Raw genomic sequence first — 27,586 nt, 5'->3', positions numbered from 1 at the left:
GTAGGTTTTCCTGGAGAACGTGATTCGCGATACCGTCACCTACACCGAGCACGCAGAGAGAAAGACTGTGACCGCCATGGACGTCGCCTATGCTCTGAAACGCCAGGGTCGTACACTGTACGGTTTTGGTGGTTAAAGATCAAATCTCTCTCTTGACTTAAATACTCAAAGGCTCTTTTAAAGGAGAATTCCGGTGTGATATTGACCTAAAGTGTGTTGAAACATGATACCTTCACACTCGGTATGTCTCATAGCCCATCTCGGCTTGTCCCCTGCACTCCAAAAGTAGCAGCTGGTAGCATCGGCTAACTAGCGCCATATTTTGGAGTGCAGGGGACAAGCCGAGATGGGCTATGAGACATACGTTCACACTCGGTATCATGTTTCAACACACTTTAGGTCAAGATCACACCGGAATTCTCCTTTAAGAGACACCCAGATTCTCATAAAAAGGTTGTGTTCCTGCACTGTAAAAAATAACATTACATCTTACTGCAGTAATACAAGTATACTTTACTTACTATAGGCTGACCTAGTGTTCTTACTAGAGTAACATTAGTAATGTGCCGAACTTGCATCAATGGGGTCTAAAACTTGAGATACACGAGTAAGCTTCACAACTCAGACCTGAGTAAACTGGACTCACGCAGTGCACACGCGCACAGTCAGCAGAGGGAGCATTCTGGATTCCACAGCCAACGGTCGTCAGTGTTATGGTGTGGCTGACTTTTGGGATGGGACTGGGAGTGTAACGCAGCTTCACCAGTGACTTGCTCTGTCCGGTAAGTTTACAGTATGTATTAATGTGTCAAATGTTTACAGTATAGGTTGAACTAACAGCATTTGTGCAAAACTGTACATTCGGTTTCATTAACAGCTGGGGTAATGTTAAATTCAACTTGCTAAGTGGCCGATATATGCGCTAGCTGCTAACAGTTTGCAGCTAACTGATAGCAGCTATGCGAGTTAACATTGCCTCAGACCATGCAGAGCAGAAAACAAATATTCTAGGTATTCAAGCCCTTTGATATTTTTTGTTATCGAAGTTATGAGGAAGTGGTGGCGCCTGGGGTCTAGAACTAGGCTGTATAAATTTGCCAATAGCAGTTGTCTTCATGAGCTCTTAATGAAGTTTAGTTCTAACGTTTCTCATGAGAAACGCTTGCTAGCATGCTAAGTTGATTCAAAACGTGTAAAGATTAAACTGTGTATGGTTTACGTCGATATTCCTACTGTATTGATAAAACAATTAGGATCATTGGACTCATAACCTTACTGACTGAGAAAGCCATGGTCTTTTATCTAAAATCTTTCGTTGTGATTTAGCAAGAGGACTTAGGTTGCAGTGTGTGGAATTTAAACGAATGTGCCGTTATTGAGGTGCAAAATGGCGTCATATAATTCCAACGTATGATTGACATTTTAAATTCTATTGTGATAAATGTACTAGGCCTGAAGCAATAGAGAAAATTCACTTGCCAAATCATAATATTTTTAGTTTAACAGTATTAATTAGGTCTCTGGAGAAATAATTTAAATGAACATTTAATGTGATAAACTTAATCAGCTGTTTTAGTTAAACATGGCCAATAGATGCATATTGATAATAATTTTGCCCTCTTTTTCTTTTTGCAGTTGGAAAACTGAAAATGCAGAGCAATGAACTGGACATGTAAGTTGTGCTTGTTTGGATGTGAAGTCAGAGGTCAGTTGCTCAAACACTACAGATTGAAACATGGAGGTTACACCAGAATACGACCGAAAAAAACTGCAGAGGGTGGTGAAAACTGGCCAACGCATCACCGGTTCCTCACTCCCCTCCATCAAGGCCATCCAGGGCAAGTGATGCTTGCGTAAGGCGCGCAGCATCATCAAAGACTGTTCTCACCTCAACCACAGACTGTTCACCCCACTCCCCTCTGGGAGGCGTTACAGGTCTCTCTGCACCCGAACCAGCAGGTTCAGAGGAAGCTTCTTCCCTGCGGCTGTCACCCTACTGAACTCTAGCTCTGCATCCTGGTGACAACCAACCAACTAAGCCCCCGCCCGATGCCTCCTTGCCTGTGCCTGTTGTCCACCATGACCATGGAAACCTTGACGGGGGACACCCACCCCCGCGGACAATGTACATACTGTAATTACACTTATACATGGCATTTTCTACTGCTCTTCATACTATTCATCCTGCACATACACATATTTTTACTACTGTTATAATGTTACTGTTTCTGCACTACAGTACTGTTACCACACTGCACATAGCTGTATACTGTACATATATGTCTATATGGTTCATACCGAATATCCATATTTATTCTGCTAAAACACTGCACATATTTATACCTAATTTATATTACTCTAAACCACCTTCTGTAAACCAACTGTATACTACTGTTTACACCGCATATTTCTTATCCTGTCTATGCACCACCTGTCTTTGTATATCACATTGCATTTTTCTGCTTTTTTTGCACTTATAGTTAGACGCAAACTGCATTTTGTTGTCTTTGTACTTGTACTCTGCAAAATGACAATAAAGTTATCTAATCTAATAGTGCCAACTATTTGTGTACATTCTGCAAGTAAACTTTACTATCCAACATAAAGTACCCTTTACAACTCAAAGTAAGGGTAACTCATTTAACAGTAGTAAATACAACTTTGTTTTTAAGTAAGCTTTACTCGAGGGCATGAAGTAAACTTTACTAGTTGGAAGTAAGTAACCAGAACTTTAAAGTCTTAAGTAAGGATAACTTCTTCTAAGTGAGCATTACTTTTAGACATCAAGTAAACATAACTTGGAAGAGAAAAGTTTTGTTTACTTAACTTATTTAAGGCAACGAGTTTCCACCCTTTTTTCAAGTAACCATTACTTATTATTTTTTACAGTGTGTATAGGGTAATTTGAATATTGAAAAAGCTATACCAAAGTCCTTTTAGGCAAGTCCCTCCACTCGGCGGCCATATACCAACGTTTTATGGGCACTCATCGGGCACAGTCTTTGGGTCGAACTGCGCGTGCGCTAGGCTTCACGACACCAATCTTGCTCCAGCGGCGAGATCACAACACATGATTGGCACGATGTCCTCACAACACACCATATGATTGGCTCAATGTATTTACATCACACCACATGATTGGCTCAATGTATTCACATGTCGACGTTTTGCCGAGGAAGGGGTGGGATATGTGTAGACAACGGCCATTACAAACTAGCCCCATGCATTTCTATGGAGTATTTTTTGAGTGCTGTGTCTCCACATTAGAAAGTCTCTGGCTATACACAAACCACTTCCATACAGTTGCCTGACCGCAACAAGTAGTCACACGATTTTAAAGAAGAGGCATTGCCATCTCATGAAACGCTTATAGTGCAGTCTTCATCTAGGGATGGGCAAAGCGAGGCTTTATGAAACACTGAAACGTTCGAAGCAATTGTGCCGAATTGTTCCGAAGCTTTGAAACAATTCCGACACCTCAGAGCTGTTTAGGGTGAAACAAATCTGTCAAATGCTTCGTATTGGAGATGTAGTCTTTAAAGTTCGTGGCTCGTTGTGTTACCTGTGTTCGGCCTTTGTCAAAAGCTAAGCAGCATGCCCTTGGTCAATTACTGGATGGGAGACCACATGAAGTTACAATAAAGAGAATCTTATTGCTGCCACTATGTATTCTCTAAATCACTTTCTTCTTATAAAAACTCTCGATTTTTGACCATTCTGAGAGTTTAGTTGAAACTGAGTGGTTGGTGAAGTAAGAAAACATAAACAGATACGATCTGAAACAATACCTTACAAACCAAACGGGATCGAACCACATTTGAGCAGCCTGGGCTACCGTGCAAAAAACACCCTCACTAACCACTACACCATCATGGTTATTGCTTTAAGCCAGAGACTTTCTAATGTAGAGACACAGCACTCAAAAAATACTCCATAGAAATGCATGGGGCTAGTTTGTCACGCCAATATGGCCGTTGTCTACACATATCCCACCCCTTCCTCGGCAAAACGTCGACATGTGAATAAATTGAGCCAATCATGTGGTGTGATGTGAATACATTGAGCCAATCATATGGTGTGTTGTGAAGACATCGTGCCAATCATGTGTTGTGATCTCGCCGCTGGAGCAAGATTGGAATCGTGAAGCCTTGCGCACGCGCAGTTCGACCCAAAGACTGTGCCCGATGAGTGCCCATAAAACGTTGGTATATGGCCGCCGAGTGGAGGGACTTGCCTAAAAGGACTTTGTTTAAGCTACACTGTTAATTGAACGCGCGGGCACGCCTGCCGACACCGGTGAAATGCACCGAAGGTTCACTTAACTTTGGTCACATGACATGGGGATTTTGAACGATGTTTCGAAGCAGTGGTCACATGACATGGCTGTTTTGAACCACGTTTCGAAGCAGTGTCAAAGTCCTTTTAGGCAAGTCCCTCCACTCGGCGGCCATATACCAACGTTTTATGGGCACTCATCGGGCACAGTCTTTGGGTCGAACTGCGCGTGCGCAAGGCTTCACGACACCAATCTTGCTCCAGCGGCGAGATCACAACATATGATTGGCACGATGTCTTCACAACACACCATATTATTGGCTCAATGTATTCACATCACACCACATGATTGGCTCAATGTATTCACATGTCGACGTTTTGCCGAGGAAGGGGTGGGATATGTGTAGAAAACGGCCATACTGGCGTGACAAACTAGCCCCATGCATTTCTATGGAGTATTTTTTGAGTGCTGTGTCTCCACATTAGTCCAGTGGACAGAAAGGTGAACCCGGAAATGTTGAGTACACCAAAGTTTTATGATGGAAATATATAGTATGGGTTCCCAGCATGCAGAAACTGCCGGATGCTAATTTGCATATGTTGGGCAATTTGTGTAAATGAGCTAATTAGCATAAATTAGCATAATCACCTATATTGATCGTATTATAAGAGCTGCTTGGCCAAAATGGACCATGTTAGTATGTTTTTAGGGGTTACTGGAGATGCTGAGTCCATATCTGACATTTTCAAGATTCAAAATCACTATTTAAACTTGGTTTGGTCACGTTTTTACTCTCATTAAGCTGATTTTGCTGAGTTTTTGGGGGCGATTTAGACGGATTTTTGGAGGATAAAAATGTTCAGTGTTTAGGAATAATTTGGATTCTCAAGTTATTTCTGAATTCCACAATCATTTTAGAAATAGCTATTCACTGGCCCTCTGCTGTGACTCACAATTGAGTAACAAAGGGAAGAACTAGCCTCTACTACTCCTCACTGTCCTCATCCGTTGTCCTGTCGCCATCTTCTCCAGACTCTTCATCCCTGTCCTTCTGCTGTTTTTGCTGTGTAAATATATTGCCACATGTAACATTACTGCCTTTGCAGAAACAATAATTAGTACAGGCCAGGCCTGCAGCTGCACAGCTGCACTTTCCAGATACATGTATACACAGTTTTAACCCAGCTTTGCAGTTACAGCTGATAACATCTAACAAATCAGGAGGAGCAACAGGACAGGACAGAATCAAGGGTGGGCAAGTTCCTCTCCTTTCTTCATACCTTTCTTCTTACTCCCTCCAAACGCGGTTATATCCACAGCCGGTGGATCAGTACGGTCTGCTGCTTTCCAAAGCAGCACCTGTAGATGGGCACGTTTTCCATGGAGGAGCAAGACCTCACCGCCAGGGATGAATTACTGCACGGGCCTACCGGGCCAGGCCCAGGGGCCCAAGGGGTCAGAGGACCCTGAAGCCCAAGCCTTTGCATGAAATCATTGCCTCAATATCAACACATCAGGATGTAGGCTATGAATCTGATTGAATTTAGAATTGGCCATCCCCAAAATGCACCAGAATACAGGAAATCACATCAAACAGATTAAAACATTTCTGAGGAAGGACCCCCAAACCCCCCTTCCACATATGCGACAATTATGGGGGGCCCTTAATACATCTGGGCCCAGGGGCCCGAAAGTTCATAATCCGTCCATGCTCACCGCTAGGTGGAGGCCCAAGCAAAAGGATCCGAAGAGAACCCTTGTAAGGGGTACTGAAAAGCTTACAGAGGCCTTCAGACCTTGAGCCCCTGCCCCCGCCGGACAGCTTTAGGCTGGAGTTGGCGGTGGCCTTGGCTGCGGAGCAGAGCAGAGGTGGAGCGGCAAGGAGGTGGTGCCTTGAGGACGGACAATTGGCGGAGCCTGTTCGAGTCGGCCTGTTCGCCGGTGCTTTTTAGAAAAATAAGGGGGAAAAAAGTTTGTTGTGTGAAATCCGATGGCACGAGCCAGAGAGAAAGTCTAGGCCTTGGCGCGATCGTGGCGGTGTGGAGCGGCCGGAACAGCGGAGGACAGCTCTGCGACAAGGCAGCAGAGGAGGGACGCCAACGTCGGTAGCTGTAGCCTGATTGCGCAGCGTGGTCCGGCTGCGATGGAACTGGAGTCTGCTGCCCCGACTGGCGAGACGACGGAGTGGAGCATCGGAGGTGCAGTGCCAGTTACGGTGCTCAGCGCCGGGGAGTCTGTGGCAGTGGAGGCTAGGCCCCGCCAGGTGTTGGAGGAACGTTGCGGTGGTGCACACTGCGAAAGTGCGACCTGAGGGCGTTCTCTGAAGGGAGCTGGGGACGAGAGGCGATAGACCAGGTGACTGCTAGCACGCCCCGCATTGGGCCGCTGGTGGTTGTGGTTCCCCAGGGTGAGTAGGGCTCTTGCGGTGTGTGCACCTCACCTGCTGTGTGACATTGAGCCCAGCCCCGATCTGCAAGCTGCAGCCAGGGGTACTTGTTTCTATGGAGTATTTTTTGAGTGCTGTGTCTCCTCATTAGAAAGTCTCTGGCACAGCCTACACGTTAAAATGAATATATGGGGGCCTGTGGTTGCCCTTTATAACTTTTGCAACGAACTGAGAACGTCGGACATCTAGGTGGAGAGGTTGCAGTCAGTCTTAGTTTTGTGAGGAAAACATCCAGACAATCATAGTAAAACCGTGCAATACGTCGACAAAGAAGTGCCTTAGACCAAAACATGAGTCTCTGTCACTGCTTTTACGTGTTACAATGTGGTTTTTGCGAATGTGTACTTTCCAATCGGGAGCTTTTTGGACACTGCGAAACACAATTGACCAACACGAAACACACGGATACATACCACATACCGTAGGTCTAAATTATAGTACAAAGTTATGGGAAGCATAAGTGGTGTGGCAATATTTGCTAAGGCTGCTTATGCAGACATATGACCAAGAATGAATTATAATATAATATATGTTTCTAACACACTGGCTGGCATAGACTATTCTTTGGACTGCCAATATGCTGTAAGTGATTGTGGGGAGGACATTACGCAGTTGCATTTTGCCTGCTCATTATGAGTAGGCAATCTATTTATCGGGTTTAGATAACATCTTGTACCATCTCTACTGGACCCAAAGTAACTCTTTCATTACCGAAGAACTCCTGATACAATATATGTGTGTGTGGGTGTGAGAGAGAGAATGTGTGTGAATGTACAGAAGCACAGATACTGTCCATCTGATCAATAGGTATGTGACTGGAGTCAATTATATACACTGACCAATTTCTCACCCATTAATTTCTAATGGCTGGCCATTTTTGGCCAGGAATACACATGGGTGTTCTGAACTTAAACAAAACACCAACATTGTTATTAAAATGATCAAAATTGTGTTGTGTGTTCAGATGCCCTGTGTTAACAGAGTCATGGAGCCTCATGATAGTCAGAATAAATTAACAATATTTCTGAGTATGAGTCTCTGGTCATTATGAGTAGGCAATCTATTTATCGGGTTTAGATAACATCTTGTACCATCTCTCCTGGACCCAAAGTAACTCTTTCATTACCGAAGAACTCCTAGCTGGTATAATATTTTCCATTTCAATTTCAATTTAATTTCACTTATAGAGCGCCAAAACATTACACATGTTTATGGCGCTTTACAGAGAGACTTTAGAGATACATATAGAAAGAAACCTCGAGGAGATCCACGACTCAAGGGCCTGACCCATCTGCCTAGGGTCAGTTACAGAACAGTAAGGTCTGTACACATGATAAATGCAAAAGTTAGTCAGATGTAGAGAATAGAACATGGTGTTTAAAGCCACCTGAGGTGTATGTTACAAGAGGTGGGATGGTTGCATATCCGGTATGATAATGCATGAATCCTATTTAGTGTCAAAGTTCAAATAGTCCATTGTAGGAAATGGAATTGTTCAGGGGGATTAGGAGTTGTTATAGGGCAAGTGGTGGGTCGCTAGGCTGTACGAGCCAGGAATCCGGGCAGGGTTGTCATAGGGCAAGTGGTGGGTCGTAAAAGTCATAAATGAGAGACTATGAACTCATTCCTGATGATTCATAAGATATAAAAGAATGAAGTAATGCACAAATCAAATTAATTCATGCATGAATTCATGATAATTCATGTACCGTTACCGTAAAGTGTTACCGAAGTCTGTTTAGAGGTTTCATTGTAATGTAAAGAACATAAAGAACAGTTGAATGAGTCTCACCTCCTGAGAACAACATACAACTATTTGGTGTTTGCATATTACATTTTGTTGTTATATATTCAGGTAAGATTGAGTTATGACTGAGATCTATGAAATATATCAGAAAAAAAAAAACTTGCAGCATATCTCTGTAATTGTTCACAGTTGCTCCAAAGATCACCATAGCATCAATCATTCCCACTTCTGAAGTGTCGGAGGGAAGTTTGGTGATTTTGACCTGCAGCAGTGATGCCAACCCACCTGTGCCTGTGAGGAATGAAGCTGGCTCTCAGAAATCGTGGAATTAACTTGAGCAGGTTGGTCTAAATGGGAAGATGAGGTGGTTCTTACACCTTCCCATGTTTCCCTAATAGAACCATCCCGGTGGACCACAGGAGAACTCGCAGCGATTATAATTGTACCCGTATGGGCTCTCCTGGTTTTGGCAACTGTGGTCGTTATGTGCTGGTTGTGAGTGACAATCAGAAGCACTTAATGCATTTGTCCACCTCAACAAAAATGAAAGTAACACATCCAAAATAAGTAGATTGTCTTCTATATCGAGTGATTTTAATGTCACCACCTCACACATTATTGCTGTCTTTTTGTGGGTTTCCTTAAACAGGAGGAAGAAGGCGATTGTAAATGAGGACCATGTGATTAAAGAGGATGTCAAGGTATTTGAAATAATTTAGTGTGTAACATGACAAATATGTATTTGATATATAATTTCTATTATTCCTTTTATACATAAGCCTGTAAACCAGAGTTACTTATCTGTTCTATTGACATGTAGTGGTGGCTTTTATAGAGGTTATTCTAGTTCTATTTATTTGACTAGCCACTGTAATGCTACTTTTTAAAGGTTTCACAGGATAGGTGGCATGTTTTTTTCCCTTTAATAATACTTTTAATAAAACAAAATTATAAGTGGTTGTCAACTCTTTATAAGGGAATCCACATTGTAAAGTAGTAGGCTACAATACCAATGAATTAATAAAAAAAGCATACACAGATATCAGAGTAACATATCCAAGGTAGATCCAGCAACAAATCAATCGAGTACAGGCCACACCTCACTTCAGACATATGTGATCTCCCCTCACCATCAATGCACTAGTAATGTTTACTGCAGCACTGTAGCAACCATCTCTGACCCTGCATGCTTCAAGATGACCCCTGACCCCCATGTCAGCGTTCAACATGACGAACACTACGCCACCCTTCACTTCACTCCCAGCTGGCAAGAGGCGTCTCTGAGCAGCAGCATAGTGAAGGAGCATCAGTTCAAATAGCCATAGGAGGAGTGGTTCGACACCTTTTCCAAACAACAATCATATCACTAGCAAAAAAATGAGCACTAATCACAAGCACGAGTGTGAATGTTTATTTGAAGTATATTTTATTAATGTGCAAGCAAATGCTACATGTACACCACCTGAGAAAAACACATGAAGAGTAGTCAACCAATTTTTAGTTTGTATGCATTTTTTTATATATATTGATACTGTAACATCGGTGTGTTGGACTAGCGCTATTGGTTCCCACAATGCATTGCGGCTGGGGTTCAGGGGGGGGTTGTGTGTCTTTACCTTTGTTTACTGATTATGGATGTGTTTTAGTGTAGCGTGTATCCCTCTTTAGTTTTGCCTCTTGTGTGACCCTTCTTGCTCGAGTCATTGCAATACATTTTCTGACACAATGGGGGGCAACATTCTAATTTCAAAGCCTTTCAGTAGAACAGACTGTTTTTCACTCACCCTGTCATGTAGTATTGTGTGAACTAAGTGTGAATCCTCTGTTTTTTTATTTTCTTTTTTCATATGCATGTACACGATAAACATGTTTGAATAAGTATATCACGATTATAAACATGCAATTACAGTAAATGAGATACAGTATGCTTAACCCACCTTGGTCTCCATAAAAACATCCTTATCATTCTATATTCTCAGAGAGTATGTCTGGCTCCAAATAATCAAAATGAAAACAAAGAGGGATCCATTAAGGCAGTGATTCTTAAACTAGGGGTCGCCAAAAACTTCCGTGGGGTCGCCAATTATTTTCTGTATTCAGTCTGAAATTATTATTAGGTGAAACAAAGGAAAATAATATTGCCCTTTTCTGCCTTTTTCTTATTTACACGCAGTTAAGAGAAGAGAGAGATTTTTTTTCGTCTTTCAACGAGATCTGGTTCAGCCTATGGGCTACTGGTCCGCTGATAGAAACAATGTAACTATCTGCTCCCACTATGCAAACTCAACTTGTTCCCGCTATTTTAAGTAAAACAAAACAAAAGACATAGGTAGCCTACTAGCCAAAATGGACAGGTGGCTGCTTAAAAAATTGAACAAAAGCTCGGAAGTGCCATCTACCAGTGCGTCTACTCCTCCGTGATCCTCAGATGGGACAAGTCTAACGGCCGGTGAGAATAAAAAAGAACAAACGGCGCGTCGGCTTTATCAGAAAGAATTTCTGAAATATGCATTCACTTGCCAAGTTAAAGATAACCTCAACCACCCACAATGTGTGATTTGCGTCGATGTTCTGGCGAATGAGATCTTAAAACCTGTCAAAATGAAACGACATCTCAAAATACAGATGTCGGCTCAGCACCGTGGAGGAAAATCTCCGTGTCGCCGTATGCAGCATTCCTCCTAGAATTAACTTGCTATGTTCAGCATGCCCACCCTTCCCATTGAAATTGTTAAAGATAGTAAACCAGAAAAGGGAAATTAAAAAAATATTGTTATTGTTATCTCCATAAATATCATTAATGTAACGTTGTAGGCCTAATGCTGTATGTGTATGTGTGTGTGCGTGCTTGTGTGTGCGCGCGCTACGCACATAGCGCTCTGATCTGATATGGCGGCAGCCTACACTTGTTTAATCGTGATTGTTTGGTTTTCTCGGTTCTTGTTCACATGGAGTAAATAAAACAAATGACTTTGCCTTCTAGTTTTTGCTTGATTTAGTTGTTAACGTTTGAGGGGGGTATTTGAGTAAGGACTTAGAATGGGTTTGGGGAAAGTGGGGTCGCCAGACCTCGCCATACTTTTTTGTGGGGTCGCCAGACAAAAAGTTTAAGAACCACTGCATTAAGGGACAGGAGTGTTCGTCCTCGTGTTCGTCCTCGTCTTCGTGGACTCTCTCTCTCTCTAACGCCCGACGCAAAGCCGACAGGAGTGTGTCGCGGTTGTTCAGGATGTTGTAGTGCATGAGATCCATCAGCTTCTGGAAGTCCTCCGGCTGATAGGCCAGGTTGCTAGTGACGTACGGCGAGTCTTTGGTGCTGACATCCACGTCCCCTTGTTTCAGTTCCTCCACCCCCTCGCGCCTGACACCTTAGTGCAACAACAAACAGGAAGTATAGGGTTGATAACAATATGCGATTTTCACGGCAGGATTGTTGAGGCAAAAATAATTAAAATGAAATCACCACAATGTCTGTAAAACTTGATACTATATAATATATAATATCATTATAATTTGATTTATTATTAATAGTGAAATTAATTTATATTTGATTGCTTTGTGCTTTTTAACTAATTTGGGAAAATAAATTACACTCAAAATACGAGTGAAGTGGTGGTGAGTATGTAACCACACCCAAAAGCATTCAAATGGAACAATGGATGACTGAAAAGATGGTTAATATGTTTTATCAATATGACATTAATTATTGCATTTATAAACATCACAATATTGACGGTTAATGCCTGTATTCTGTGACACATCCTGGCCCCTGGGATTTGAAACGATGAAAGGACTGAGCTGAAATAATCACAAGCATGGCGTATTGTGGAGAATGAAAGATTTCTGAGGGGTCGGGGCTTGCACCTACTCACCTGGGGCTTTGAACTCCCTGAAGGTGAGATTGACCATGGGGAAGTGAACCACGATGGGTGCTTTGGGGTTCTCCTCGTCCTCGAAGACGTACACCTCTTTCATGGGCTCGTTCTCCACGTGGCAGAAATCAATGTGGGGGAACGGGATCCTGTGGTCAGCACAGTGCTGCTGGGTTTCCTTTAACACCTGAGGAGTACATTGACAGGGCAAACAGGTCAAACGTGCCTCAGAGAAGATGAGTAATGTACCTGGCTTAGTGCTCAAGCTCAAGCATGACCATGATAAATGGATAGGTCGTGGTTTAGTGTCGTTAGGTAGGTCATTGTTTATCCACAACTACATTTATTGGGGTCAGAAGAGTGTCAAGAGAAAAGGCAGTTTGCTCTATTTTAATCAATAAGAAATGGTGTCAGGCATGACAGGTGCACGGTCCCTTCTAATTAAGAGCCTCAGATATGAGCACCATGCTGGCCAGGGTGTCACAACATGGCTGATTTGAGAATAACATACATTGCTCACACTGATGTACTACCTCATGTAAAACAATTATTAATACATAGCATAACATAACATAACATAACATAGTAAACCTTAAACTGATCCAAATCCCAGGAGTAGTTGAGGGACAGGACGAGGTCCATGCACCTGTGCGCTTGCAGCACTGGGATGAAACCTGTGTTACAGGCGAAGCCCGCGTCCACCAGGTTCAGGGTGGCGTCCGCTGGGGTCAGCTGGTTTGGGAACGCATCAGGGTGAGTGTCTGGACAGGAAGCCCAAAGGTTGGATTTATTATAACAATGGCAGCTGGTTCCAAATCGTGTCATATTTCACACACAGACACACACACACACACACACTCATACGGTTATTCAGTATATCACACATACTGTATATGACACACGTGTGTGACATATGTAATAAGCAGAACATATACAACATATATAATTGATTATGTAAATATATTAAGATATATAATAAACATGTGATACAACAGCATAATACACAACAGCTGTATAATATGTGACATGAAGTGGCATTATTCTTACCATTTCCCGCAATGAATCCACTTGTCTTGTTGTAGTCCCAGTGTAAATTTAGGCCTCGCATGAAGTTGTAAATGTGGCTGGAGATCGGTCGGCTGGTGAAGAAGCCGGTAATCCTTTGTGCCATGTCGGTGGCCGGCTTGATGATGACGGTGTCGAGCGTGGACGGCCTGTTGTCCGACTCTGTGGGGGACAGAACACCTCACGAATCTCACAGGGTCCAACATGACAACACACACCAACAGCACAGTCATCAGACAGCTGGTTGAAGCTGCTGGGGCAAACTACTGGACTGATACTGTAGTTTGTCAAAATTGCTAAGAATGTGCCTACCCACTTTTAAGATGCTTGACTTCCACATTTCCCTGTGCTACCAATTACATACACGTTAGAAATCATAGGAAGAGTTTGGTTCCAAAAGGCTATATCCTCCATTTTAATGAATTTTCATTAATCTTACTTTTATTATTATTTTGTTTTACATGTAATTTTAGTAGAACTGTATTGGGTTATTGTTATTCAATTAATCTGTACTCAATCAAAACGACACATTTGCAATTTTGTTGATATTATCTAAAATACACAATGACATAACATGACTTATTAATGTTTTTAAAAATGGAGATATAGTGTTTTGGAACCAAACTCTTCATATGCATGTACTGTATACAACATGTATGGATGCATTTATGTGTACAATATATAGCCTACATATTTATCATGTATGGATGCATTTATGTGTACAATATATAGCCTACATATTTATCATGTATGGATGCATTGATGTGTACAATATATAGCCTACATATTTAATCATGTATGGATGCATTTATGTGTACAGTATATACAACCAGCCAGGTATTGAAAGCACAACTTTTAGGCTCCTGCAGTGTAGTGGTAACTTTCCTTACCACTACACTTACACAGTGCTGTCTTCAGAGCACCAATACCTGTCTTGATGACATCACCAGGAAGCCAGGCTGGTTTGTTGCCAGTGACATAGTTCCACACATCGTTAAGGCTGATGGACATGGCACTGCTCCAGATTCCTACAGAACACACACACAGGATGGATGGATGGAGAGGGGGCTGTACTGCATGATCAGGGATCCCCTCACACATACCCTCACACACACACACACACACACACACACATTCACATTCAAACACACACACACACACACACACTCAAACACACACTTATACACTCAAACACACACACACACACACACACACACTCCTTCTCTCTTGCTTCCTTCATCTCTTACCTATCAGGAATGGCAGCCGAGCCTCTGGAAGGTTCTTGACCATGCACCCCAGGAAGTACTCGCTACCAAAGTTCTCCGTGGGGATGGACGCACCGTATTTTGGAATGCCCACCTCATAGGGGCTGAACTCACACCACTCTGCAAACACAACAAAGGAACAATCTGAAGCTATGACCCAAACATGCTTTAGTCTGTAGAATCACAACATCTTAGCTACACCGGATACAGTAACATTCACTGACTACAATTAGCAAATTCCACTTTAATCAGTAGAGCTGGACGAATGTGTATGCACTGCAGACATTGCCCTGAATTATATTTCTATTTTTTTTTTTTTTTTGCACAGCACTTGCCATGTGCTCCATTTTGTACGGGATCTGAGTTTAATATCTTAATTTAATTAATAGAAGAAGAAAGGGTTGTTTGGAATAAAACTGAAAACTCTTACCAGCATCAGTGACGTTGCCCTTCTGGCTGGTCTTCATGTTCACTGCTGTGTAGATGGGCAGAGGATTTTGTCCCTCAGATACTGCCCTCCTCTGGTCAGACAGGGTACTGTCCCATTTCTGCACAGGCAAAAGTGCACATTCAGCAATTGGCTCTGCAGAATCTATTGCTTACGTGTAATATGCAATCTGATTGCAGTTTGCAAATACATTTTGAACAAAGTTATGGGTGTGTGTATATGTATGGGTGTGTGTATATGTCTGTGTGTGTTGTATTGCTTGTGTGAGAGATGAACAAGAGAGAGATTAAGAGAAAGAGAGATGTGTGTGTGTGTGTGCGTGCGTGCGTGCGTGCATGTGTGTGTGTGTCTGTGTGTGTATGCATGTGTGTGTATGCATGTGTGTGTGTGTGTGTGTGTGTGTGTGTGTGTGTGTGTGTGTGTAATGTAAAACCGTGCCTTTTATGGTTTTGTTGCTTTCTGTTTCTGTGTCCATTTCTGTGCTTTTATGTACTATTTCTCTGGGCCATTGCTTATGCAGCACACTGAATGACCCCTGTGCTATTTAAATAAACTTGACTTGAATTGACTTGACTGTATTCAGCACCTTGCCATAGATGAGGTGTTCGATGGCCAGACCCCACTTGTCGATGTAGGTGACTGGGACCCCCTCCTTCTCCCTCAGATCCATCTCCTCCCTGTAGCCACGGAGCTGCTCAGTGGACATGATGTCCTGGTACCTCTTAATCATCTCAACCTTCATGGGCTCGGCGACCACACTTATGTCCTTTTGCGACCAATCGGAAGTATCGTAGAGTGTGGATATGGCCCTGTAACATGCAATAATGCCATGTTATATGAGACAGAACATTATATGGAAATCATACAGGTAAGACTGGTTATGATGTGGTATATTCACACTATATATTCTCTCTCTCTCTCTCTCTCACACACACACACATACACAGAGCATTTCAGAAAAGGTCACACTGCACTGAAAGTCAGATGTGTGAGTGAGGTGTGTGTGTGTGTGTGTGTGTGTGTGTGTGTCGTCTAATCTTGTCTGAGGGGCTGGTCTCTCACCATGTGGCTCCTGAGACTCCCGTGATGTAGCTGACAGCATCCAGGATGCCCAGAGCTTGGAGACCCTTCAGACTCCCAAAGGTGCCAGTCATCGCCCTGGTCCCGCCCCCCGAGCAAACCACACCCACCAGCGGGACCTGGAAGGAGATGTGTCAATAGCAAAGATCCTAGAGCGGAGCTCTGTTCTAGAATCTTTGGTCAATAAGCTTCCAAAACGGTTCTAAACAGTACAGCCATTACCATGAAATAGGAACAGTGCAGCAAAATTACTTTTGTACTGTTGTACATTTTTGTCGGCATATTTGTACATCTGCCATTGTCAGTCCTGGAGACAAGTGTAATAACTACACACCTGTTGTCCTCTATCATCTCTCTATCTCTCTCTCTTTCTAGACCCTTTCAATCTGTTCCTAGATTGTTTCCGGTTTCTGTATTGAAACATTCAAAACCACATATACTTTGAAATTAAAATGTAAAATCTATTGGACTTTAGCGTAATGCTCTACAAATTGTTGATTTTAACTTTTTTTGTGTCCCCAAGTTACTATAAAAACTACTAAATGTTGTTTTATGTGCCACCAGAAATGCCTTATGTTAGTTTATGCAGTTGAAATGGTCAATAATGAGTACAACTGTTTATGAACATTATGCCTTCAATAGGGAGTGATTCAGAATGTAGCATCATGTACGAGCATTCTGGGAAATGTAGGCAGTGGAGGTACTGTATGTATTGTGTTACTGTATGTCTGAGTGTGTCTGGCCCAGGCCTTCACTCTCTCTATTTGCATCCCAGGTCATTAGCCAAGGAGCTGGCCAATGTAGTGGAACACATATTTGGACCAAATTTGTACATTGAGGTGAGTCATCTCTCCGTGGGCGTGTGTGTGTGTGCGTGCGTGCATGTGTGCGTGCGTGCCTTTCCCCCTTCCTTAGCCCCCAAAAGAGTATTCTTGTTTTTAATGTTCCACTTGGTTTGTAGAGTTGGAAAAATTAAAGCCTCTATCCACTGATGAACAAAAGTGATTATCAAGCAAAATGAAATACAATCTCTGGCTAATTTGATCTACACAAACAAGACAAATTCCTTGTATGCAAAAAACCTGCTTGGCAAGAAACCAAACTCTGATCTGTATCTTCCCTTCAATGCACCCCCCACCCCCCTATCCCTCTGGTTTACTCCCTTATCTATCTCTCTCTCTCTCTCTCACACACACACACACACACACACACACCACACATACACACCACACATACACACCACACACACACACACACACACATACATACACACACACACACTACCTTATCTGTCTGAGGAGGTGAGCTGAGCCCTAGCAGCTTTTGCAGAGCATGCCCCACCACCGCCTTCCTCTTCTCCAGGAAGTCCCTCTCAGCCAACGGGATGTTAAAGTCCGGACGCAACGCCAGATTCTCCTCTGAGCTGCAGTGTCACAGTCACCAAACAACAGTGAAGAGGGCAACAGTAACAGCATATTTATGTCAGTTACACTTTGATCACGAAAAGGACCTCAAGAAATGTAATCGATCAAATAAAATAATAGAAACTATTACACAGAGCCTTACTCACCGTTGCGATATGGCTCATTTAAAATCATAATGTCGTACTGTGATGAATAGCTGGTGGTAATGGCACATGTGTTCATGTCTCCTTCACGTAACCATACACCATAGACATAATAGAAACCGTACACTACCAGAATTTGAAAATGATGACCAAAACATCTGTTGTCACGTGTTAATTGTTGGATTTAGGTCAGAGGTTGGATTTAGCCTAAATCATTTAGGTCAGAGGTCATGATGGTGTGTGTATGCGTTACCCCAACCAGAGTGTGCTTTGCAGTTCTAGTTTAAAACAAGACTATGAAACAATTTGCTACTTTCTTTGAGGTTTTTTTTTTATCAAGGAAGACATTTTGGTTATCATCTTCAAATTCTGGTTGTGTACGTTTACATGAAGGACAGATGAACACATGTGCCATTACCACCAGCCATTCATCACAGTACGACATTCCTGTCTTCAAAGGACACAGTTAGCATGTTAGCAAGCTTCTAGCAGTGCCAACAAGGCTCTGAATCAGGGCTGTATGTTAACTTTTTTTGCTGAGGTTGACTTTCTAACATCGGTATCTAGTTACAAACACCTCATTAAAATAATGTGTCACCGGTGCTAAGCTGGATAATCATCCAAAACTGTTTTTTTTGTAGCATGTGCTACATTATACGTTGCACTGTGCACTCCTGCTCTGGGTGGTGACTGCAAGGTTTTGTATGTCTTTGGTTAGCTCACTAGGAAATGTTGAATAAAGAGTGGACCTACAATGTATACCGGTAAGTGATTTACATACAGTTACAAACATGTTGTGTATACAATGAAGCACATTACCAAGGTATGCCTGTGTGGAGAATTGAGAGTGTATTAAGTTTTTAGGTAGAGGGAGGTTTTACCTTTCCCCTGTTTTCAGTTCCAGGTTAACAAAATCCTGTGGGAAATAAAATGGTGTTGTTTGATAACTGGGCATTTACTTTTTTATTATTCAAATGTGTTCAAATTGAGCAATAGATGAATGTTAGAGTTTGTGTACTACCTCTCCAAGAGGCACTTTCATTTCCTGATTAGCACTGACTGGCCGCAAAGAATCTGGTGAAAGATTGATTGACTGAATGGCATCGTCAACCTGTTGACAGCAGATTATGAAATAATAAAATGAATGAAAAATAAATAGAAATAAAATGTATGGCATAGTCTCAAATTCTCAATAGTATAGTCTATTGGTTTGCAATGAGTATCTTCCTTTTTGTTACCTGAAAATTATTGTCTTTTCTAAATGAATCAGTAGTTTTTAAAATGTCAAAAAAGGTGGAGGATGTCAATCTGTGCTTTTCCTGAGACAACAATGACATCTTCCAATGCTTTGCTTTGTCTACACCCAAAAGATTATTCAGAATGTGGTTTGACAATACTGAAGATTATAACAATTCCCTATCAAAATAGTTCACAATTAATTAATATATAAATTGCTGCAGTTCTAGTTGAGTCCACCACACCTAAAATGAGAACATGTTCCTTCAGGACTAAGTGTGTGTGTGTGTGTGTGTGTGTGTGTGTGTGTGTGTGTGTGTGTGTGTGCCTGCGTGTATGCATGCATGCATTTATGTGTGTGTGTGTGTGTGTGTGTGTGTGTGTGTTTGTGTGTGTGTGTGTGTGTGTGTGTGTTTATGTGTTGATGTGTGTGTGTGTACCTGCACAGAGAGTTCTGTCTCCAAGTCTCTGTTGATGTAGTAACGTAAAGAGTCCATCAGGTCCGAGGTGAGAACATGTTCCTCTCTATAAGCTCCTTTCAGCTTCAGTATTAAGCTCTGTATTTCTGCAACACACACACACACACACACACACACACACACACAGAGAGAGAGAACATATACCTAAGTGAACTGAAAAAGTGTTTCCCCCCTGAACAAAAATTGACAGCTGTACTAAAGCTGGTGATTTATTTTCTTTCTTTGATCCTTCAATGTGTTCTACTGCTTACCTGGGTGTTTTACCGTGATGTCAAGAGTTGAGAATGGTGGTGCCTAGAAGCAGAAGAATCAGGACGAATGTGAGCCATAATTCATAATTTATCCTTTATCTCGACTGAAAGTGTTACGCTTTACTTGACGGTATCGATATAAGAGTGACATGACACTGTCATGAACGTGTCATAAACATTATAAACAACCCATAAACGTTTATGACATAACACTTCTGTTATTAAGTGTCATTCGGTTTTTGTCACGACAAGTTAGGGTTAGGTTTAGGGTAAGGGTTAGGGTCAGAGTTATGGTTCATGTGTCATGACAGTGTCATGTCACTCCTATGTAGATACCGTCAAGTATTACCAAAGTGATATTTTATTACATGTTTATGCTAACATTTTTTATAGAATTGACACTGCATATTTATAAATTGCAATTATTACGTATACTACATATTAATATCACTGCAATATGCACACTGCAAACAGAATTCTGTAACATCATACTCATATCAACAAATATTATTCTGAATCATTTAAGTAGACTACACAAAGTGACACCTACCACCAAGATTCCATTGGACAGGTAAGAACCTGGTGCTTCAGCGCTAAAAACAAGAAGGACAAGTGTGAGGCGTTTAATAGGCATCTGATGGTTATGCAGTCTATAGAGCTACTGTAACACTCTAAAAAACACAGATGAAAAAAAGGAGCATATGATAAAATATGCAGGGCAGCAATCAGCCTATTATAAATAATTGAAGCCAATGCTTTTTTCAACCTACAGTTGCTTTCACAGTCCTAACAGTTCAATGTTTCCAGGACAACAGTTTATCTTTTCCATTTCAGTGTTTTAATGCAATAAAAGTGTATGTATGTATGTACGTATGTATTCAGTTATGTATTTATTTATTAACTTGTCTGTTCTCTTACCTCTCAACCATCTCAAATTCGACCCATAACTTATCATTTGTCTGAGCATAGACAAAAAACAAAACAAAAAAAAGATGTCAGTTGACCACATTTTGTTATTAACATGGTAAAATGTCATAATGTCTCTTCAAGAGAGCTTTACCTGTGCATTTGTTAAGAACACTTTGGTCTGTTTTTGGCCCATGGTGAGGTTACTTAGATCAAACAAGATAGCCGTGCAAATATCATCTCCAAAGGATGTGTCATCATCGAACATTTGCAATTCTAGAACATTCTGTAAGAGAAGGATAGTTGTGTAAAAAAGGATAGATTGAGAAAGGAAAGCACTTTTAAAAGTTATTCAACTTTGAGTAGGTGGACCCTCAAACTGATGAATTTGAGACACACCAACCTGGTATCTTAACCAAGGGGGAGGCAATAAGTATAGTTGATAACATCAACAGTTAATAACAATTTGTCTGTAAAGTTTTACATCAGATGTTTGTAAATATGGTTTTAAAGGGTCTATAAGCAGGATCAGCACAACATTGACACGTCTGTGTTGGTCAGACCTTGACATGGCTGTTCACGCGGAAGTGGAACGTTTCGTTCCACTCAGGGCTGTTGCTGTTGGGAACTGTCCTGGTGCGGTGCAGGCGGGCGGAAGACGTGGGGAGCTTCAGAGTCACATAGCAGTCTGACATCGACCCTGAAGAGAACCACCAAGAGGGGGTTAGGGTTAGTACTAGCAATCAGTTCAGTTCAATTCATTTCAGTTTCTCTGCCGCTATCTGGGAAAAAAGTTGTTTTATCTTCAAGAACAACTGTGTACACATTGAATTCATGCACATATTGTACAAAACTCTGCACATTATTTAGTTAGTTAGAGGATTTCAATTCCATCCACATATTTTCTGCTATACCTAACAATAGTTGAAGCATGGCAATAGAAGACACTGAAATATCTTCCATATCTGGCAATCTATTGCGTTAGTAAAAAAAAACAGAAAAAAAAACAGTGAAAAGAGACAATTAACAGTCAAGCGGACAGAACACAGATTGATTGACGGGACTTACAGTAGTCATGGGAGTGCTGAAGTTCTGCTCGCAGGACGGTAACAGAGAGCTTCCAATAGGGGACCAATTCCAGCTGAGAAAGATAAATAAACAAATAACGTTAATCACAGCAGCACCAGTCTCATCACCATTATTGTCAAATTATCTTCTCAGTATCTTCACATTATCTCCACAATATCTTCTCATTATCTTCACATTGTCTTCTCAAAATCTTCTCAATGTTTGATCAATATCTTCACATTATCTTCTCAATATCTTCTCAATGTTTTATCAATATCTTCACATTATCTTCACATTATCTTTAACCATCCTGCATATAACAGCTTGCTATAGTACACCATCCAGAGTGAGGTCTGTTTTTTTTCTGCTTTCATTTGAGCTTTGAGGTGTTTTCATAAAACAGAACATGGAATTCACCATGTAATTTATTCACACATTGTCCTGTAATATAAGGCACGCAATCTGATGAGACACAAGCATGAGTTGTAAACTTTTGACAGTTTTAAAATTGTGATGACCTAGAAAACAAGACTGGACAAAATTATGTTTTCAGAAAAAAATGGGTTAAAATAAGGACCAGCTGCATTAAAACTGAAGTAATACATTGCCCATATCGGACCAGACTGACCAGTGGTCCTGAGGAAATTATTTATACAACCCAACACATTTAGAACGTAACAGTTTGCTTACCTTGGCCATGGTTGTTTCTGCAGTGAGCTCAGCTCAGTCAACTTGAAGGCAAATATCTTGAGTGACTGAGGGCGGAGCAGTTTTTGCTTTTGTGGACTTTAGAATGTGTTCTGTTTTCATACTGACCCATGAAACTGGACAGCACCAGGTAGGCCATTCCACTGTTCCAGTTAAACTGGTTATTGTAGTTCAGTTGGTTATTGGAGGAGTATCATGAAATCATTTGGTCTCACTTACCACATGTCCTGCCAATTGCCTGAATGCTCCACCAAAGACAAACAAAAATAAAAATCACCAACAGCTTTCGTGCACCAATAACATCACCAACAAAACAGCCTTTGAGAGCATTTCATTATCACTGGTTAACAAGCAGGCATCCGTCATCATCTTCAATGTCCCCCCACCCTACACACGCACACACACACACACACACAGACGCCACGTCGTCTTCAATGCGATGCAATCAAAAACATAATCAGACACACCACAAGCCCTTGATAAAGGCACCAACAAATACCAAGAACCAGCAACAAATTCTTTGGTCATTCTTCTTAGTTTATGATCCGATCAGCAAAATATAACAATAGCAGTGCATGTGAGACATGCTAAGATTCTCACAGAGCTACAAACATGGGATGTTCGATATAAGCTCCACCATTGGTCCTCAGAGCCATCTGAGTGGGATAACCGGAAGCAGTTGGACGTCTAATTATCCTCAAAACGGTTTTGACAAGACCAACAAGGGGCCTGCAGGGTATGGAACTGCCAGACTATAAAACCATGCAAATAAAGATTCTTTATACAAACGAACATCCTCTGTGCTCCTTCCAGCAAATTGCAAAATTCCTCTTGCACTTCCCTAATGACACATTTGAAAACAATCTTTTTGAGACTTCATTAAAACTGATGTTAAGGCAACTGGCCGATAATCATTTAAAACTGGGACGCCAGATACCTGTTGAGGTTTCTGGAGAAGCTGTGGGCCTATGAAACACCTGAAGGAAGGTGCCTGCTTGATAACTCCAGTGAAATGGTCTTAGAGGCTGTTCTGTTGGTGGGTTAGCTTGTTAAGTGCTTTGTGATTTGTTAGTGATTTTGGCTTTGATAGTAAATAGGCTTGGTTGTTGATTGGCCGCTGTGTGAAATCCCCTACCTATAGCACTTGGATTTAATATCTCTCCTGTTTATATGAAAAAAAAATAAAACAGTAGCCTAGGCCTACCCATACTGGTACTACGAGTGAGGGGTTTCAATGCCCTGGAAATATAATGTGTAGACTGCAGTGACATGAAACAAACAAAAAAAACTTTGCAACACAAAGACAAATCCTGGTATTGTTGCTTGGCTCTGGCTCTGTATAAGGGGCCGTGCACACGACGCCGGTTTTTGTGAAACCGGTGAGGTTTTGTTAACGGTTACGCCTTGCGTGTACACGACGCCGGCAGTTTAGGAGACTGAAACCGATAGCTTTTGAAACCGGCTTCCGAAGTGGGAACTTTTGAGACCGCCGGCTAGGCAGGGGTGTCAAACTCAAATTCACAGGGGGCCAAAATTAAGAACTGGGAGTATGTCGCGGGCCAAGCGCAACATTTATTGAATAACCGATGTTGTTATTGAATTAAAACTATACACACAAGAAAAAAATAGAATGCAGGCATTTCTGAATATAGCCTAATAGAAAAAATATATTGAATATCTGAATAGAAAAAATATATTGGCCTATTTTTTGCAGGTGAACTATAACAATTGTAAATAACATTTAACAATTATCAAAATTGTAATTGTAACTATTAACAGTTAACAAACTCTCCCTCTGAGAATGGCCGTGCTGTTTGCAGAGCTCCTGTGCAACAGTAAAACTTTTGCTTTTGCAGCATCATCACTTGTAACTTGGCTTGGGTAGTCTGCCTTGAAAGCAGACTTGCTTTCAATTCTCCCACCTTCTGTAGCTTAAGCTTCGCATCCAGATCTTTGTATTTGTCTTCATGTTTAGTTTCGTAGTGCCGTTTTATGTTGTACTCTTTAGTGACAGCTACGGTGAATCCACATACCAAGCAAACGGGTTTGTCCTTGAATAATATGAACGTATAATCGTTTTCCCACCTATCTTGAAAGCTCTGATTATCAATCTTTCGCTTCGCCATTTTTGTTGATAGTTTGTCTGGTTGCATGGATACGTGTTTTGTTTATGAACAGAAAAGGCGACATTAACGATGCAACGCATTTTGGGATTTGAAGTGTTATCGATGTACAGTATGTAGCAACTTGATGGCTGCGTTGCCCTGGGCTGCGCTCATGCGCTGAATAGAATAGCGTGCGGGGTCAGCTCTAACGCGGATGCGCTGAAGAGAATACTGTCTGGCCAGCTCAGATATGGATGCGCTGTATAAACTACGCGGCGGGCCACTTCTAATACAGATTGAATAATGACCTCGCGGGCCACAAATAAGCAGCCCGCGGGCCATTTCCTGAGTTTGACATCCCTGGGCTAGACAGTGCCGTGTAGACGGCCTGTAGGTGCGAAGCCGGCAACTTTATGAGGTCATAGCCCCACCTCTCAACTCAGCCACGGCACTCGACCTGACATGCTGCTTGTCAAAACAAACCAAACCATTTATTTATCATATTAAAATGTCTTTCTTTCCCCTGTCATGATTTATGTGCACAATGTAGCCTATCAGCCTTTAGTGGTAAGTTAGAAGCACACGTTAGCTTAACTTAGTTAAACATAGCTTACTGCTTGTTAGTGTTTTCTCCAGTGGTGCTCAGACCTAATGCAATGCGTAGGCTAAGCATTTGAAATTTCACATAGCAGTCACATACCTTGAAAATGAACTTTATTAGTTTAACTTAATTAGTCTCCTTATTTCATGCAACTGTTGGCTTGCACTTATTAGACATTCTCTGGCTTAACAAACAGTTTCAACAATGTTTTCTTCTACGCGATTCACGCGAAACTATCATGCACAGCGGCGCCATCGACTGGTCTGGCATATGCACTACAGCACACTTAGCCGGTTACACCTCTGTGTGTACACGCAAGGTTTTTTCTTGCCGGAGTCGTTAAAGGTGTGAAAGCGGTAAGATAAAATCCACCCAGCGGTTTCGTGTAAACGGCCCCTAAAAGTATATTAACATAATGAGGGGGGTCTGGCTTGGCAAGATGGTACAAAGGCTCAATCCTGTTCAACCAGTTGAAGAACTGTCATGAAGTTGTATTACGCAATCGTTGAGAGGTAGTTAGGCAGATAGCCTATGTGTGGCATCTGAGTATTTAAGAAGGAAAGCTACATGTGATTGTGCAGAGCTCTTCTCAGACGGCATCTCTTCCTCTTGGTCCGTGTGTACTCCACAACAGCACACATTATTTTTTAAAGGTAGGTGATCCTCTGTCTCTGTCTGTCCGCCTGCCTGCCTGTACTGAAACAAAGACAAGACATCTAATTGCTTATCAACAGTGTTGCCACAGTTACATTGAAAAAGTAATCTGATTACTGATTACTGATTACTCCTTTAAAAAGTAACTTAGTTACTTTACTGATTACTTGATTTTAAAAGTAACTAAGTTAGATTACAAGTTACTTTATTAGTTACTTTCAGCAGCTGCCGACAACACCCCCAACGCCTCAACATAAAAATGATAACGGTTTTGTCAATACTCAATATACTGGAAGTGCATTTTAACAGCAATGTATAGCAGACATCCCAACCTAACCTACTTAGATACTGAAATTCAGATGTTTGTTCAATAATGTCTAAGTACACCAAATAAGGAAGGCCTACTGATAGAAACTGTTATAGTAAAATATGTAGATTTTTTTTCATGTAGCCTTGGCAACTAGCCATCTTGTAGCCTATAATATGCAAATGAAATTACACTTGTTAAACTCACCTCAACAAGTCTTTTGCAATCATTTAACCCGCCGTGAGCAATGCTAAAGTTGCTGTTACAAACAGTGCAGTGTGCAAGATGATCATTATGTTTTAATCTTTTGAGACAATTGGGTACACTTTTGTGTAGTCTGATGTGAAATGGGTCTTAAATCTTCCTTTTTGAGGGGCACTGACGCTGCCATGACGCTTCCTAGATACACTGACTGAACTGATTAATTATGTTTGGGAGAAAAGAGATATAAGCACTTACACTGAAAACGGATTGGTTGATTTAGCAAAACAGACCAGGATGCTCTCTGTCTTGGATGCGCTTCAGGCACAAACGCACCACTCCTCTCTCTCTCCCTCTCCGTTGTGTGTGCATTAAGCTATGCACACGCGATTTGAAGCAAAGATTCTAGAATCTTTGATTTGAAGTCCGGTCTGGCTTGCGTGCTCTTGTTCGCTCTAGGTTCCGGGAGATTTTATGTATTTTGCGGGCGTCAGGAAGCCGCTATCAATATGTGGGAGACTCCCAAAACTTCGGGAGACTTGGGATGTCTAGACAGCACTTTGTCGCCAGCACAGAATGTACAATGTACCTTAATGTTGTCATGTTTAACTGACACAAACTCAAAGTAATGACTGATGAAATGTGCATCTCTCTCTCTCCCTCCATTGTTGTTTACGTTTGTGTCGCTGCACGTGAATTGTCCTCATGCTGAAAACGTGAGCATAGCCTCTACATGACATTAATACCCAAGACAAGAAGAAAGCAAATAATATATATTTTTATTAAGGAACATGACAAAAATAGTAACGCACAGTAACTTAGATAAGTAACTTTAATCTGATTACTGGTTTGTAAATAGTAGCGCGTTAGATTAGGCCTACTCGTTACTGAAAAAAGTGGTAAAAATAGACTAACGCGTTATAAGTAACGCGTTACTGGCATCACTGCACAGCACAATACCGTCAGGATATCCATGGTGGGAAATCCTCCCATTCCATTGCAAATGTATTTTGTGAATGTGAGAAAATATTTGTTTTGGCAACCACAGATTACTCTTTCTTTACTGCTCAATTTAGCAACAAAGATCATCATGCATCTTACAACAGCAACATTGTGAAAGAATGAGAATAGAGACTCACACCAACACACACACACAAACATAAATACTCACTCTCTCTCTCTCTCTCTCTCTCTCTCTCTATAATTCTCTTTGGACTTTAATGTGGGGTTCTGTTTGGTGTTTCCATCACATCTGTATTTTCTCTAAGTAGGCTAATCTGTGTCCACTCCTTTGCAGAATAGCC

At 41.5% G+C, this 27,586-nt stretch overlaps 1 long non-coding RNA gene and 1 pseudogene across 1 annotated transcript; one reads left to right on the top strand and one right to left on the bottom strand.

The window, feature by feature from the left end:
* The first annotated feature begins 722 nt into the window (after positions 1 to 722).
* LOC143138106 (uncharacterized) lies at positions 723 to 2,552 on the top strand. The gene is made up of 2 exons (XR_012990149.1): positions 723 to 782; positions 1,636 to 2,552. It is a non-coding gene; the product is annotated as an uncharacterized LOC143138106 (long non-coding RNA).
* Positions 2,553 to 5,583: 3,031 nt separating this feature from the next.
* On the bottom strand, positions 5,584 to 22,405 carry LOC143118747 (cytosolic phospholipase A2 zeta-like; annotated as a pseudogene).
* Between the last annotated feature and the right edge of the window lie 5,181 nt (positions 22,406 to 27,586).

This window comes from Alosa pseudoharengus, unplaced genomic scaffold (assembly GCF_046254945.1).
Source record: "Alosa pseudoharengus isolate Yale_2024_CS ecotype anadromous, Long Island Sound unplaced genomic scaffold, YU_APseudo_1.1 YU_APseudo_1.1_scf_1, whole genome shotgun sequence".
Lineage (NCBI taxonomy): Eukaryota > Metazoa > Chordata > Actinopteri > Clupeiformes > Clupeidae > Alosa > Alosa pseudoharengus.
This window is presented reverse-complemented; position numbering and strand designations above follow the sequence as displayed.